The following is a 16,447-nucleotide window of genomic DNA, read 5'->3' as shown; positions in this document are numbered from 1 at the left end:
GGCACTAAGCGGTCGATAACAACGTTAATAATTAAAAATCGACAAATACAAACAAATATTATTAAACCCGGACCGTTATTCGACTCGAAGTAGAAGAATCCAGTGCATCGGAACTGGACACTGGTCGTTCTGAATGTATTCACATAAAAAAAAAATCCGACCGTAAATGAGTGATTTAGTTTAGTGGCCGCTTTTCAAATAGACAAGAAAAACTTACTGTGTTTAAAATCGCTGATTTGAGGAGAAGTGTGCGTTGAAGCGATCAACAGTAATAACACCGCACCAACTTTGAGCATTGCAGCATTGCACCATGACTGTCGAGTACCTTGAGACGATTCCGTGGGATCAGGATACCTAAAAGTCTGATCGTCTATTCTATTTAATCGCTCAACTGTCAATACAACGGGTTCAAGCGGCAAGTACGAAGACCGGTACCATCACCGTCGGTGATGACCTACACAGAGCTGGTTCCAACCAGGTTATTGCTCACACCACTCCAACCAGCTGGAGGCTACGAGCTACTGGTCTTTGCAGCACTTCATTTTACGCTACTTCCGTTTACTACGATTGCAACGGCCATTCAGGAGTGGTTCGATTGGAAACGTATCATTTACGTAATTTAATAGCCAGTTCTTGGGAGGTACTTTAATTTGGTAGGGTAGCACGTGGTGCAAAAGTAGCTACCCATGTATTAATTTCATTTCTGCGTGATGTCAAGTGTTGCATGATACTTAAAGTAGGATTTAGGTAATTAATATTTGACAAAAATTCATATTTACTTTGTTTTACACATCCAACTTTCTAATTTGTTGGTCTATTAATATTTTAACAATAGCTCGTTTAGATTTATTTTCTTGTTAAATTTAGCACATTATTAGTTTCTTGGTGAAACGGATTTTAGATATTAAGTACAAATTAAGGTTGCTTCAGAAGTTTCAGGTCGAAGCAAACAATTTGATGAAAATTTGAAATCGTATTTAACGGTTTAGTGATTTATTTATTTATAAAACAGTAACACTAATATAATTTTTCTTCAAACGTCCGTAAATTATGACATTATCCTGCTGCATTGATAATGCTAAAGTGTCACTTCATTGTCATGGCATCTAACGAGCTGACGAGCGGCAGATAAAGTTATTATCTCCGCTGAGGGCGTCCGTGAAGTTATTATCTCCGCTGATGAGCGGCAGTAAAGTAAACTAGCTAAATCATTTGAAATTCCTACCTGGTTTCTTAACATGTCTTAAATAATTTGTTATGAAGGTTTGAAGAAAAAATAGTATATGTTATTCGGAGCAAAAATGAAGTTTTATGTGCTTTGGCTGGTTTGTCTGCCTCACTGCGTTCGACAGCCAATCTACCAGCCGCAGCACATAAAACTTCATTTTTGCTCCTCATAACATAATATACTATTTTATAACAGGTAGATATTAAAATGTTTATTTGTTTATGTATAATATTAATGAAATCTTCTAAGATATTAGCTACAAAAAATTCTTAAGAAAAATCGACTAAAGTTATGTAAATTAAACCGTTAAAAGCGAAATTTTTCACTTATTACATCCCAAGTGCAAAATTTTGTATCGGATGTTTATGGATGTTTGAGTTCATTAGCAAAAAATTTGCCGATATTAAAATTTTGCACGAGGGGTATACGGCTGATTATTTCCTGAATAGAATGAAAACAAACGTATTATTTCCAATCCTTTTTGTTCAAAATATTTTATTAAAAAAAAAAATCAGGTACCGAATTTTTTTTTATCCGATTCTTGCACAGTGTGCATTTTAGAGAAATTTTATCGGGTTATTTTTTGTTTTCTCGTTTTGATTGGTCAATATTTGTCACGCAATTGGTTGCTAGACACATGAAGGAAATAATCAATTAAAATATTTAAATGCAGCGGCTTTTTCGGTAAAAAAGTTTCACCCCCAATTTTATAACAGTTTAAAAATACTATAATAATAGTTATTTATGGTACTAGTGTGTTACAAGGCATATAAGTCACGCGAAAAAACAGGTAAACCACGAGTTGAAAACGAGTGGGTTAGCTTTTTAAAGTGATTTATAGCCGCTAACACACGCGTGCCATACTTAACTTTACCCAACACCTTCAGAATATCGTTGAAAAATGATGACATTGGTGACATTTTTATTTGACAAATTAATTTGATTTCGATTACCATTGCAAAAATTGTGTTTAGATCACTAGTGACTTATATGTCACTTTATTTGATTAAAATCACCATAGTTATTGTCCTATTATATATCTATGAGATGTTGGATAAACATATTTTAATTAACACAAGAATGCTGGAAGTGACGATGGTAATACTGTTATAAATTGTTTCAAATTGTTTCCATTTATTATTCTCTACATTGTTTTTGTTAAATGTTAAATGTAGGATAGTTTGACAATAATAATACAAAATATTTATTTTAGATGGAAGACAGAATTTAACTGGAACATAATAAAATGGTATCGATTGCTTAAAAGACGATAAACGGAAAGCGCTTTTCAACAAAGACATTAACGAATCATTTCCTTGGTATCTGCATTCACAAAGTAATGAAGCCGATACCTCATTAATTATTAATACCAAATAAAAAGTTATTTTATAAATGGAGTTTTATTAACTTGTTGTTCTACGAATATTCCGTGTCTTAAACAAACGCTGAATGTCTTAGACAAATCTTTGATCTAATATTAATTAGATATTATTCCTCAATTTAAAGGGTGGAATTTTTCTCGCATGATAAAAAATGGAAAAAGCCGACGTCTATATAAGTATAAACGGAATAACTAATTACCTTAATGGTTAAGTTGTTAGGCAACATTACCGCACCATAAAAAAACTATGGCAGGAATTGTTAAGCAAAGCTTTAGTGTTAATTTGCGAATAATGCGCGCTTTGGGCCTCTACCCCCCAAGAAAATATAAAAATCTGTACAAAGTGCTAGGATTCTTCATGTACAGCTTGTTCATGATTTGCATTGGGTTGTTAGGATTTCTCTATTTACTGCTCGACGAGAACATCGACATAGTGCAAATCGCCGATAATGCCTTTCTACTATCTGAAATGGCTTGTTACATCATCAAATTTTTCCCGTTTATTAACAACGGCGACGAAATAAAAAAATGCATCCACTACTTTGAATCGCCATTTTTCAGAGTTTCTTCGGACAAACAGAAACAAATAATCGAAAGCTGCAACAGCACCTGTCGCAGAATAAACACGATTTTTCTGATTTTTGTCACAGGCTCCGTCACAAGCTGGGCTGTTAAGCCGTTTTTCTGGAAACATTACCGACTTCCCGTTGATGTTTGGTTGCCGTTCGATGCCACCGCAACTCCTCAGATTTATTATCCCGTCTATTCGTTTCTTGTTTTAGGTATAATGAAATGCAATTTTTATTTTAAAGTTATAAATGTTTTCTAAACGTTAGGAGTGTCGTATGCAGCATATTGCAGTGGGGCTGTTGATCCCTTGATTGCCGGCCTGGCTTGTCAGGCCACTGGCCAGCTAGGAGTCCTTAAAGACAATCTGCAACATCTGAACGAATATGCGGATGAGGAAATGTCGAAAAAAACTAACATTCATTCCAATGAAAGAAGAATAAAGTCGAGGATCATTTACAATAAAATCAAACAATGTATCGACCATCACGATGCCATATTAGAGTAGTTAGGTAATATTTTGTACTGACTTGATATGTTAATCATTTAAATTACAGGTTCGTAAAAGTATATGAAAAAAGCTTTTCCTTGGCTGTTTTTAGTCAATTTTTAGGCAGTATATTCGTAATTTGTGTTTCTTGTCTTCAATTGAGCATGGTATGTGGTGATTTTTTTTACATTCGTCCTAGCATCTTTTAGAATACTAAAATATGTATTTTATTTCTGTACATTCTTTTAGGTGGATCCTTTGACATTTAATTTTCTGTCAATGGTAATTTATCTAATTACGATGCTTAGTGAAATTTTTCTCTACTGTTATTACGGTTCAACTTTAATTGACGAGGTTCTTTCTGTTATAAGTGTGCTTTCGTTTATTTTTAAAGTTGTTATTTTCAGAGTAATAGTCTAACAAATGCAATTTATATGGGCCAATGGTACGATTATGAAGAAAAGGCAAAAAAAAGTTTAATTATCTTAATGGAACGTTCAAAAAGACCTATGATTGTGACTGCTGGAAAAATTCTTGACTTGTCCTTAGTAACATTTACAACCGTAATCGTTTAAAAACGTTTAAGTAACATTAATAATAATATGTGTTTTAGATACTGAGAAGATCCTATTCACTGCTTGCGGTTTTAAAAAATTATTAAACAATGGTTACATTTACAAAGATGTAAACAAACCTCAAATAAAGCTAAAAGAGAAAAAAAGTTATATGTATAATTTAGTGACTTTTTTTGCAATATCTGCTTCAAACTTCACTTTTAGGCCATTTAATTTAAAATATACCTAGGTAATTACTTGAAATTTCACAAACTGTAGGTAGGTGTTTCACATTTGTAATGCACATGCAAAAATAAATTCTCACAAGTGTGTCAATTACATATTATTATTATTAAATTTAGAGCATCCAAGTGTAAAATTATTATAAAAAATCCTAGAACTGGTTCCATGAAACATTAAAAATATTCACAGTTCCACCACTGTTAAAAAGTATGTAGGTAGTTGTTTTTTAATCAATATTATGTGACTAAAGTGGGCATTTTTCACAGCATGATTCATTTTACAGATTGGAGAACTTTATTTCACACTTTAATACATTTGCACTTAATTAAATTGGTTATGCAAAAATAAAGAAAATACCAAATGAATTTCTAGTAAAATACTTGGCTTAGCAGTCCTCTATTTATCACGTTCACATGGTGACAGATTTTGATTCTTAACTGATTACTTAGGTACGGTCGCGATCAATAAATTTTGGACACTAGTGTCATCGTGTTGTCATACATTCTAAAACGACCTTTATGTATTAATAAACTTAATTTTGATTGTGTTAATTGTGAAAATGTGATTATCAGATTTACCGACAAAACATTCAATAAGTTTTAAAAAATCAGACAAATGGAACAGAACGTGGTTTTAATTAATAAAAAATAGAAAATAAATAAATAAAAACTATAAACTTAATATTTTGTCATTGCCCATATTGACAAATTGTAGATACATTTGACAATAATTTAAACGTGCACACTTCAAGATAGTGACAGCTTTTGACTCTCAGCTGATTACCTAAGTTAGGCAATGAGAGTAAAGAATGCATAGGTAATGCTGTATATTTTGTAGTTTTATTTATATGTAATTTATTTCGTAGTCATTTTATTTTACAGGAACAATGATGTTGCAAAAAATTATAGGTATAGCTAAACTATTATTTTGTATCGGGTGTTTGCGTAGTAGGCGTTGAAGAGTCGATTGTGAACGCACTATACATGTTACGGATCACGTATCAGCTGTTTAAATCTTACCTTTTACACTCTTCAACGCCTACTACGCGGTGAAATTTAAAAAAACACCCGATATTATTGTGCTGTGTTATTGTATTGTGTATAAAGCACTTTTTACGCTGTGCTCCTGCATGTAACCTTCCCATTTCTAAAAAAAAGGTGCCTTATACACATGTTGCATAAATATCTATTATTGAGAAAAATACTATACTTTTTTTTGTCACGAATAATTACTGAACTCGAAATAATTGAAGAAAAATTAATTCTTGGTTTTATTCATTTCCTATTGTGTAAAGAAATACTTATGCGCTGTTTGGAGGATTTTAATTATTATAGGAAAGATTCGTGCTTGCTTAGAATTGATTCCACAATAAGAATGAAACATAAAATCGTAAAAATAATTTTTTTTAAGTGCGCAATCACAGAATAGATTCATTTCTGATTGGTAGGGTTTACGGATCGAACGGGTTATTAAAATGTAACAGTTGCTACCAGGTTGCGCAGTGTACCTACATAATAATTATCATAGGAAAGGAAGATTGAATTAGAAATTAAGTTTGTTCAGGTATTGATGGTTGTTTCAGTTATTTTGGTGTTATTTTAATTTAGAAATAATGTTTATTTTTTAGGTAAATGATTACTGTAAAATATGAAAATATAGAAGTGATTAATTTAGTGTTTTGTTTTGAGCATTCAAAAGGCAAGAGTTTCATTATATAAAATATGTGTGGGAAGATGTTATGAGTTTTCAGTGAAATGGGATGAAGTGTTATGTTGGATTAATACTTTTAAGTTCTTCTATTGCAAATGGATGATTAAAACTCGAGTTAAAACTACATACATGTATATGAATAATAAATTAATAAAGTTAATGAATATAATATTAATAATAAACCGTAAAAAATACAAAATGTCTGTATTATTAAGTATTTTCAGGTTCGAATTACTTGCAGTGTTACATTTAAATCTAATTTGAATATTTGAATATTTTCTGCATCCTTAACGTGAATATACATATTTCTGCTTGTTTACTACATATAACAAATATTTCATTGGAGGACGTCTATAAAAACATAAAATATAAGTCTACTCGCAAGCACACTTTTTTATAAATGTTTCTATGGAAATGATCTAGAGGAGTAAGGTTACGTTTGTGACCGACGGACACCTTTGATTTATTATTGTTGCTAAACTACCAAGATAATCAGGTAATCACCTTTAACTCAGCAGCGTACTAGCAATTTTGACCAGATTTTCAAACATTTGTATCTCGAAAACGAAAAAACTTTTCTAAGAATTTTTTTTTGTCAATGACTTCTTCTCAGATTCACCCTGTATACAAGAAATTATAAAAAAACACATGCGGTTTGCAATCGATCATTGATAAATGTAGGATTTGCGGAACTGAAGGGGAAACAATTGAACATATCATTTCTTCTTGCACCGTTTTGGCTCAAAGCGAATATAAGGAACGTCATGATATATTCGCTAAAATTACACACATGAATTTAGTTGTTAAATTCAATTTATTAAAGGATACACAACCACATTATAGTTATAAACCAGAAAGTTGTTTGGAAAATGACAATTACAAATTATATTTTGATCGAACAGTTTTAATTGACATTCATGTTAAGCATAACAGACCAGATATTATTATTTTAAATAAACAACAAAAGCAAGCATGTCTTTTAGATATAGCTGTTCCAAATTCACATAATACAGTGTTTGCGCAATGGGATTTTCCCTTACATTATAAAAATAAACGTTATGTTCCTCCAATAAAATTTGTAGAAAATCAAAATAACCTAGGAAACACTAGTGTAACGCACGGTATGACTTTATACCGTAAGGGAAAATGCCTTGGCGCAAACTCACTATTATAACACAAAAATTAATAAATATTTAGAGCTCTCCGTTGCTATGAGAAATCTTTGGTGTTTAGAAAAAAATTCGATTTTACCACTTATAATTTCAGCAACGGGAATAGTACCGCAATCTCTTTTTAAAAATTTAAAAATTCTGGATTTAGGCAACACATTGGTAGTTGAAATTCAAAAAGGTATATTATTATACTCATGTCATATCGTGAGGAAGATCCTTAACATTGACACAGAACATAATATAAAAACACAACACAGTCAAAATGTGGAGGCGAGACGCCGGTAATTATGTTGATTAGCACTGCACTATTACTTGATAGTAATATCCGTAATAGTGTATGTACTCCGGCAAAATTGCCGTTCCGCCGGGTGGAGGTGGGATACGAAAAACTATAAATTATTGCTAGTTAATTATAATTGCGTCCATAGAAATCGAGCGTCCAACATGAAGCGGGTGAATTTAAAAGATGCATTTAGTGGTAAAGAAAAAATCTACCTCTTTAACAGCAACTTAAACTTAAGAAAATTGTTGATGATCTGTTTTTATTATTTTTGTGAGTAGAGGATTCAACCATATAATTATATTATTAACACGGAAAAATAGTTCGTGAAATTAGGTGATATATTCCCAAAAATCAAACTGCATATTTTGTTTTTGTTAAAATAGTATATATAGTATTATATTATAAGTGATAGAAATGCATCATTATACAAGAGTGAGAATTTTGACCGTCGAGTGCGCTTGCGCACGAGTGGGACACTTCTCACGAGTTTCATAATGGCATTTCGATCACGTATGATATACGACGTTTTATCTTACAGGTGCAACTATTGCAAAAATCCAAGAAATGCAGTTTCATTCAAGTAAAATGACAGCTGCCAAATTTAGTCACTTGTGAGTGATTTATGTCAAGTTAAATGGCAACTGTCAAATTAACTCACTAGTGAGTACTTTATCTCACTTGTGATTAAAATTTGACTTCTGTCACCGAAAACAATGGTCTAAAGTAGCTCAAAAACTCCACCTGTAAGATAAAATATTTTGCTCATTCGAAACAGCTCTTTATGTAGGTATGTATGTATATACGTAAAAGAGATTTTAAAGATGAAAAACAATTTAAAAGGTCAGAAGATTTATTTACAGTGTTATACCGGGTGACTGACGAAAAATCTTTGATGCTGCATCTTGCTTATTTTTTGAATGAAATAATTTTGAAAACACTTCAAATGCGAACTAAATTAATATTTTTTCTTGCGTCCAATTTTTGTCAGATGAACATCAACTTGTTTTTTAAATGGCACTGTATATTCTTTTTATTCAATATTACAGAGATTTAATGTAAAAAATGTAAAAATCAAGTGATCAAAGTAAACAAGAGAAAAGTTTATTCTAAATAATCGAAATGACTAAGTGAGCTTTGGATATTTGTCAGTCACGCGATTTGTCAAAACAGGTATATGCAACCAAAGATACAGAGCATCTAAATGTCTGAACCTCAAATAGATTTGGACATACGTCCAAAATCTCAAAGGCTTCTTGATCTAAATAATTGTTGATCGCATGGTATAATTAAAAAAATCAAATCGCTGTTGGATAAAGAATTCAAAAACCTTTCAAGTGAAGAATCCAAAAATGAAATCAAATTGAGTAGGTTCTATTTAAAAAAAAAAACGTATCGTTAGTGTTTTTATAATATTGAAACACCTGTACACATATACACTGCGTTTTTTATTTCGCTGACAATATAATTCATGTATCACGTGATCATGAATGATCCAATGAAAACGCGTAAAAGTCCTTAGTTGCATGGCTATCACAGCGATTATAAAAAACAAAACAAAAATTTTCTTATTTACTTTCGTCGTTACGATTTTTGATTGAAATAAATTTGTCAATTTGACAAATAAATGAATAATTTTGTATTTCATTTATTATATTGTCTCATCGAATATAACACGGGGTATGATTAATCATCGATGATATTAAATTCGTGAAATTGAAGCAGGACATTTCACTCGTCCTTCGGACTCGTGAAATCTCCAGCACAATTTCACTCATAATATCATCGATAATAATCATACCACTTGTTATATTATAGCTGAACATACAATGTAAAATGGCTATGTTCAGTTCTAAAATGGACATATACAGGGTGACTGACGAAAAACCTTTGACGCTGTAGCTTACTTATTTTTTATGCGATTTGAATAAATGATACATCAAATGAAATAGTTTGAAAAACACTTCATTATTATCCTATTCGATATTTTTTTCGACATCTATTTTTTGACAGACGATAGCCAACTTTTTTTTTTCAAATTACACTCTATATATTTTTTTATTCGTTCTTATAAAGAATCTTCTTCTAAATATTCGTACATTAAAAGAAAAAACAAAAAATGTATTTTAATTGAAAAAAATTGAAAATTAAAAATCAAGCAATCAAATTTGTAAACAATACAAAATCTATTCTGGTTGCTCAAAATTTCCTCAATGCTGTTGCAGACACTGTCGATACCTTCTAGAAATGCCCACTTTTGCATTCAGTAAAAAATTTTGGGGTTTTTCTTGACATACTCGCACTACTCTTTTTTTTTAACTCTTTTTGGGTATCTGGTGGGGTCAAATAAACATTGTCTAGAAAGTTTCCAATGAATATAAAGAAATCCAATGGATTCAAATCTGGGGATCTAGCGGGCCATCGAATAGCTCCATGAACACCCATTCATCGTTCACCAACATAATTTAAATGATTTAAAAATACAAAATTCATGCGTGCCTTATGTGGTATGGCGCCGTCCTGATGAAACACGACTCTATTCAACACTGCTAATGGTATCTCATCCAGAAAGTTGCTTATTTCGTTTGATAATAAATAATATGATATTTTGTTTGATTGAGACTGCTATCAATAAAAAAGGGATCCATTAGTCCATTCTATCTACAAAAATGCCACATCACACGTTAACACTAAATCGTCTTTGGAAATTTTCTTCCACAGCAACATTAATATTATTATTATCATCAAACTGTTTTGACAAATGAATATTCAGAGTTAACTTAGACATTTCGAGCATTTAGAACAAACTTCTCTCTTGTTTATTTTGGTCACTTGATTTTTAAATTTTGTACATTTACTCTTTAATTGCTTGACTTTTGTTTAATGAATGGGTATAGTTCTTTGCATTTTTATATTCAGAAGACGAATCTCTACAACACTGAATACAAAAAAATGTACCGTGCTATTTGAAAAAAAAAAGCTGATGTTCATCTGTCAAAAACTGGACGGAAGATTTTTTTTTAATTAGTTGGTAATGAAGTGTTTTTAAACTTATTTCATTTGATGTGTCACTTATTCAAATCGGATAAAAAATAAGCAAGTACAGTAACTACTATATGGGTAGTCGTATCTTTACTTTGCTCGAGAGTGAAGCGAACATTGCCATGGGTGGGAGCAGTATAGAAACATCTTCTCAACTACTTTGTTAAGAGCGAGTATAATGTGCGCATGGCAGGAATTTAAATATAGGATGTTGCTGCTGCGCGCTGCGGATTGTGGGAAATACAGCTCCACCCTCCACCAATCAGTTGCTCAGAAAACGAGTCTGCGCATAAGTGGACTGCGTTTTATATCTCGAGATCTTTGCTTCACTCTCGTATTCACGTTACCTATAGTTTGTCTCAATTCTAAATTTCCACCACCTGTTGAATTATGTTGGGAAAATAAATTGGGGATTCTTATAACCAAAGTTGGCAATATAATTATTTTATAAACATGATTCGAAAACGTTAAAATTAGTTCCTAAGTTTATTTTGCTTTTAGAATTTGATTTTCTACTTATTTACTTGCTTCATTATTTTAAAAAAGGTTTTCATTCTTTTGCTTTATTCTAAAATTTTGAGTTGTAAAAACGGAGATTGACAGATAACCTAACAAATACGATCTGACGCATTTTTCACCAAACAGTGTTGCCGGTTGTATTTCCAACGTAGAATGTAGTGTTGGTGGAAATTTAGAATTGAGACAAACTTTATATACCGGGTGATCAAGAAGGACTGTTTAAGTTGGCAGTACAATTGAGAATTTTTTTAAATTCGGTTATTTATAATACTGCAACTGGATATGTTTTGTTGGTTTATTTGATAAATATCTGATATAGGTAGAGTCCGCACACTTTAAGGAGAACACGTTGAGTCATCCAAATCTGTCCGTGAAGTTTTGTCCAGTGGCGTATCACTTGCGTTCAGAAATGGGGGCATACGTTGTTATTTGAATTATTGTGATACCGTTTTTATCAATACTAACCTCGCTCAAATAAAGAAATAAACATTATTTAGTTCTGAAAAGAGCTGATTTTATTGCAATAGAAAACAACCCTGAAATTACGAAACAACGACACGAACACTGGCAAAGCAGATCACGAATGAACGTACGCCTCTGATGCCGCATGGCCGGTAAGCGAAGCGGTTCTACCTTCCCTCCCTAAAAATCGAAGAATGGACTCGACCAACGTAGTTGCGTCTGCGGCGCAACTTTATTGGTGTGTTCTCCTTAAAGTGTTGGCACTCTATAGCATTAACAACGACAAGCCACCAACAACCGGAAGTTACTCCTGTTATACGATTTAAAATACGATCCAGTGTTTTACCAACTTAAACAGTCCTTCTTGATGACCCCGTATATACCATTCACGATGTTTTGGCATAAGGGGAGGCTATGATTTCCTGAAATGTGGCAACATTTTTGTAGATATTGTGAAGAATTTATTTCGAAAGATTGGGCAAAATTAATGGGAAATCTTTCATTTGAAAACGTCCCTCCTTTAATAATTTCATTAGGAGAATCTAACTCGGAATCTGAGTGGGATTTTGATGCAATTGAATAGCTTTGTTCTTTTTTATCATGGACGATGAGTGTGTAAACATTTTGTAGAAAGATTCGAATAAAGTAAGGTTTAATCAGTAGGTACTTACAAGATTTTATACCGAGCGATCATTTAAAAAAATAAATCGAGTTTGCTTTGGAGCCTATGCTATAGCATGGGTTGCCATAGGTAACACGCCGACCCGATTTATTTTTTAATTGATCGCACCGTACTTCTAGGAATGTTTTGATTAAAATCAAAAATTCTTCAGAAGTTTCAAATTGGTTGGTTAAGACACTGTATAGCTGGGTGATCTAAGTGGTGCATAAATTAACAGGAGCCACTTCGTCTTTCGGTCCCGGTATCTACTATTCTGTAGTCTATTCAAGTCAGTTTCCTGTTTTGTTAAATTGGATTTAAAATGTGGGAGTATTGTTCTATTGCAACCTAATAAAATTGACAACAAATTGACAATGACGGAGTTTATAACCTCAAACTTAGAAAAACATAACCTAATTCAACATACAGCTTTACTGCCAACTTAAATGCACTTTTTCCATGGCCTCCCCTTATGCCAAAACATTGTGAACTGTCGATTGTGAACGCACTATGACTATACGGGTAATATCAGCTGTTTAAATCTGACGCTTTTACACGAGTGGTGCGATCTCAATCGACTTCCCAACGTCTACTTCGACGCCAAATTTAAAAAAACACCCTTTATAGTAGTTAATATATGAAAAAAATGGACAAGTCAATTCATTTGAAAAGTAGGCAACCAAACTTACAGATCCATAAATCCTCTGTTCAGTCAAATAAAAAACTCACGGTATGTATACCGCAATATTTTCCGAATGTGCAGTAGAAGTCTAGCTATCATCTAGCTAGAGAAAAGGAAAAGTTGATATCTTTAATAATAAACAAGTTATGGAGCAATTTTTTTTAAATGACAATCCCCCACTTTTTTCTTCTCTTTCTAATAGACCTTCCTACTACCTAAATGATGAATTAAAAAATTTGGAACCTTACATAACAATTTTTTTGAGAAAATGACAAATTTTACTTCAAAAATTACAATTAGCAAAGTAAACTACAACATTTTTTTCTAATTTCCTCTCAGATCTGTACATAATTTATAAGACATACGTCTGATTTCATTAAAATACATTATGCTGGTGGATGACAGAAGCAAGAGGAATGCACTAAAGGCCTCATAGTGTAGCCAGATGAGTGTAATCGTTGGTAGGGAAGTGATTTCAATGCTGGGTCAGAACATCATTAAAAAAAATTCGTAACTTTCAAACGGAAAGAGATGAGTCTTAAGTATATTAGCAATTTAGGACCATTTTTAGTCACACGGTAAGAATTTGTCGGTCGAATTCGGTTACGCCCTGTATAATGCCAACTCACAAAATGACAAATTCGGTAGTGTTAAACATTAATTTAAAATAACATCCTAAGCTACTGTTAATTAGTTATTATTAATTTGTCACCCTATTTCAATGTAAGCAGTGCTTACCAAATTCACTAAATTGTTGTTGAATTTTCTGTCAATGGGAATAAACAAGCCAACGACATCGTTATGTATTATTATAATTGTGTTAAAAAACACTTACCAATTTCAGATTCTGACTAAGAGTATACTTCTCGTTGTAGCCATAGTTTTTTAAGATCGTAACAGTTTTCAGTAATACCTACAAAAAGAGAAGAAATGTCAAAAATGGTTATTTCAACTTATTAATGGCTGTTTGCACCGGCGTTTCTTATTTTTAAACCAAGCTTAAAAACAATTGTTGCTACGATTTTAATAATTGTAACCAAGGTTTTAAGCTCTTCTTTTTATTTTTAAGCTACGACGGTGCAAACGGATATAAGTAATCTTAAATCAAATTAAAATTGAGTTTTACAATAAAAAGTGTCTTTGGTTCGATAACATACATATTGTTTGGCACAAACAATGCAGATTTTATTCCTTGTTGATACATATACTTGGGTGAACTTTTTATTATGGAAGAAAAATTTGGACCTTTTAAGGCAAATACTAGGGTGAGAAAAGAAGAATTAGCATTATGAATATAGTACAAGGTGATCAAGAAGGACCGTTTGAGTTGACAATACAATTAAGAACATTTTTTTAATATTTATGTATAATTTACATAAATTTTACTATGTATAGAATATTTCATACAGGGTGACTGACGAAAAACCTTTGATGCTGTATCTTGCTTATTTTTTATCCGATTTGAATAAATGATACGTCAAATGAAATAATTTTGAAAACACTTTAATACCAACTTAATAAAAAAAAATACTTGCGTCCAGTTTTTGACAGATGAACATCAGCTTCTTTTTTTCAAATAGCACTGTACATTTTTTTCATTTCAGTATTATAGAGATTTGTCTTCTGAATATAAAAATGCAAAGAACTGTACCCATTCATTAAAGAAAAGTCGAGAAATTAAAGAGTAAATGTACAAAATTTAAAAATCAAGTGACCAAAATAAACAAGAAAGAAGTTTGTTCTAAATGTTCGAAATGACTAAGTAAGCTCTGAATATTCATTTGTAAAATCAGTTTGATGATAATAATAATAATAATGTTGCTGTGGAAGAAAATTTCCAAAGACTATTTAGTGTTAACGTGTGGTGTGGCATTTTTGGAGATAGAATGGACTAAGGACTAGTGGGTCCCTTTTTTATTGATAGCAGTCTCGATCAAACAAAATATCATATTATTTATTATCAAACGAAATAAGCTACACTCTGGATGAGATACCATTAGCAGTGTTGAATAGAGTCGTGTTTCATTAGGACGGCACCATTCCACGTAATGCACGCGTGAATTTTGTATTTTTAAATCATTTAAATCATTTTGGTGAACGAAGAATAGGTGCTCATGGAGCTATTCGATGGTCCGCTACTTCCCCAGATTTGAATCCATTGGATTTTTTTATCTTCATTCTAAACTTTCGAGACAATGTTTATTTGACCCCACCAGGTACCCAAAAAGAGTTAAGAAAATGGATAGTGCCAGTATGTCAGGAAAAACCCCGAAATTTTTTACTGAATGCAAAGGTGGGTATTTCTAGAAGGTACCGACAGTGTTTGCAACAGCATTGAGGAAAATTGTGAGCAACTAGAATAGATTTTGTATTGTTTACAAATTTGATTACTTGATTTTTGATTTTAAATTTTTTTCAATTAAAATACATTTTTTGTTTTTTCTTTTAATGCACGAGTATTCAGAAGAAGATTCTTTATAAGAACGAATAAAAAAATATATAGAGTGTAATTTGAAAAACAAAAGTTGGCTATCGTCTGTCAAAAAATAGATGTCGAAAAAAATATCGAAAAGGATAATAATGAAGTCATTTTCGAACTATTTCATTTGATGTGCCACTTTTTCAAATCGGATGAAAAATAAGTAAGATACAGCGTCAAAGGTTTTTCGTCAGTGACCCTGTATATCGGGTGTTGAAGAGTTGTTTGTGAACGCACCACGAATTAAAGATCACGGCTGAGCGTTTAATTCTAACCTCACTTTTTGCGTTATTCGTCTTTTTACTCTGCAGACTGGCGAGTTATGCGTTCACAATCGACTCTTCAACTCCAACTTTGATGATAAATTTAAATTAACACCCGATATAATTGTATTCTGATTTTTTACGTTACAATGTAATGTGTAGTGTAAAATCATGCTTAATCTATCGGGTGTTTTTTTTTTATTTCACCTCGTAGTAGGCGTTGAAGAGTCGATTGTGAACTCACCACTCGCGTAAAACGTAAGATTTAAACAACTGATCCGTGATCCATAACCTGTACCTATAGTGCGTTCACAATCGACTTTTCAACGCCTACTATGAGGTGAAATTTAAAAAAACACCCGATTTGAAGCCTGTTATAAATACATTTTTTAACCAATATTATACCTATAGTCTATTTTTTTTAAGAACGAAGCGTTGCGGGAGATAGGGACTAAAATTGACTAATCAGATTACTCTATTTTGCACCACGTGACAAGCCTTATTTACATTGAACTATAATTACCAAATTATTTTTAAAAATATCTAATCTTTGACATTATTTTTGAAATATGTCATAATTTTTGCGTCACCGTCAAATTCTCGTGCACAAAGTTAAAGTGTCGTTTGTTGGTGCACGATTTCAGTATTTTGGTGTAGCATAATGGCAGAACAACAACCTGGTTCTGTTGTAAAAAAAAAATCGAGGGGAAACCC

General features: G+C 32.1%; 1 long non-coding RNA gene across 1 annotated transcript in view; it reads right to left on the bottom strand.

The window, feature by feature from the left end:
• LOC138134777 (uncharacterized) overlaps positions 1–16,447 on the bottom strand; it is a 167,004-nt gene that overhangs the window by 138,360 nt on the left and 12,197 nt on the right. The gene's annotated exons all lie outside the window — the stretch shown is intronic.

This window comes from Tenebrio molitor, chromosome 7, assembly GCF_963966145.1.
Source record: "Tenebrio molitor chromosome 7, icTenMoli1.1, whole genome shotgun sequence".
NCBI lineage: Eukaryota > Metazoa > Arthropoda > Insecta > Coleoptera > Tenebrionidae > Tenebrio > Tenebrio molitor.
The sequence above is the reverse complement of the archived record's forward strand: the minus strand, read 5'-3'. Positions and strand labels throughout refer to the sequence as shown.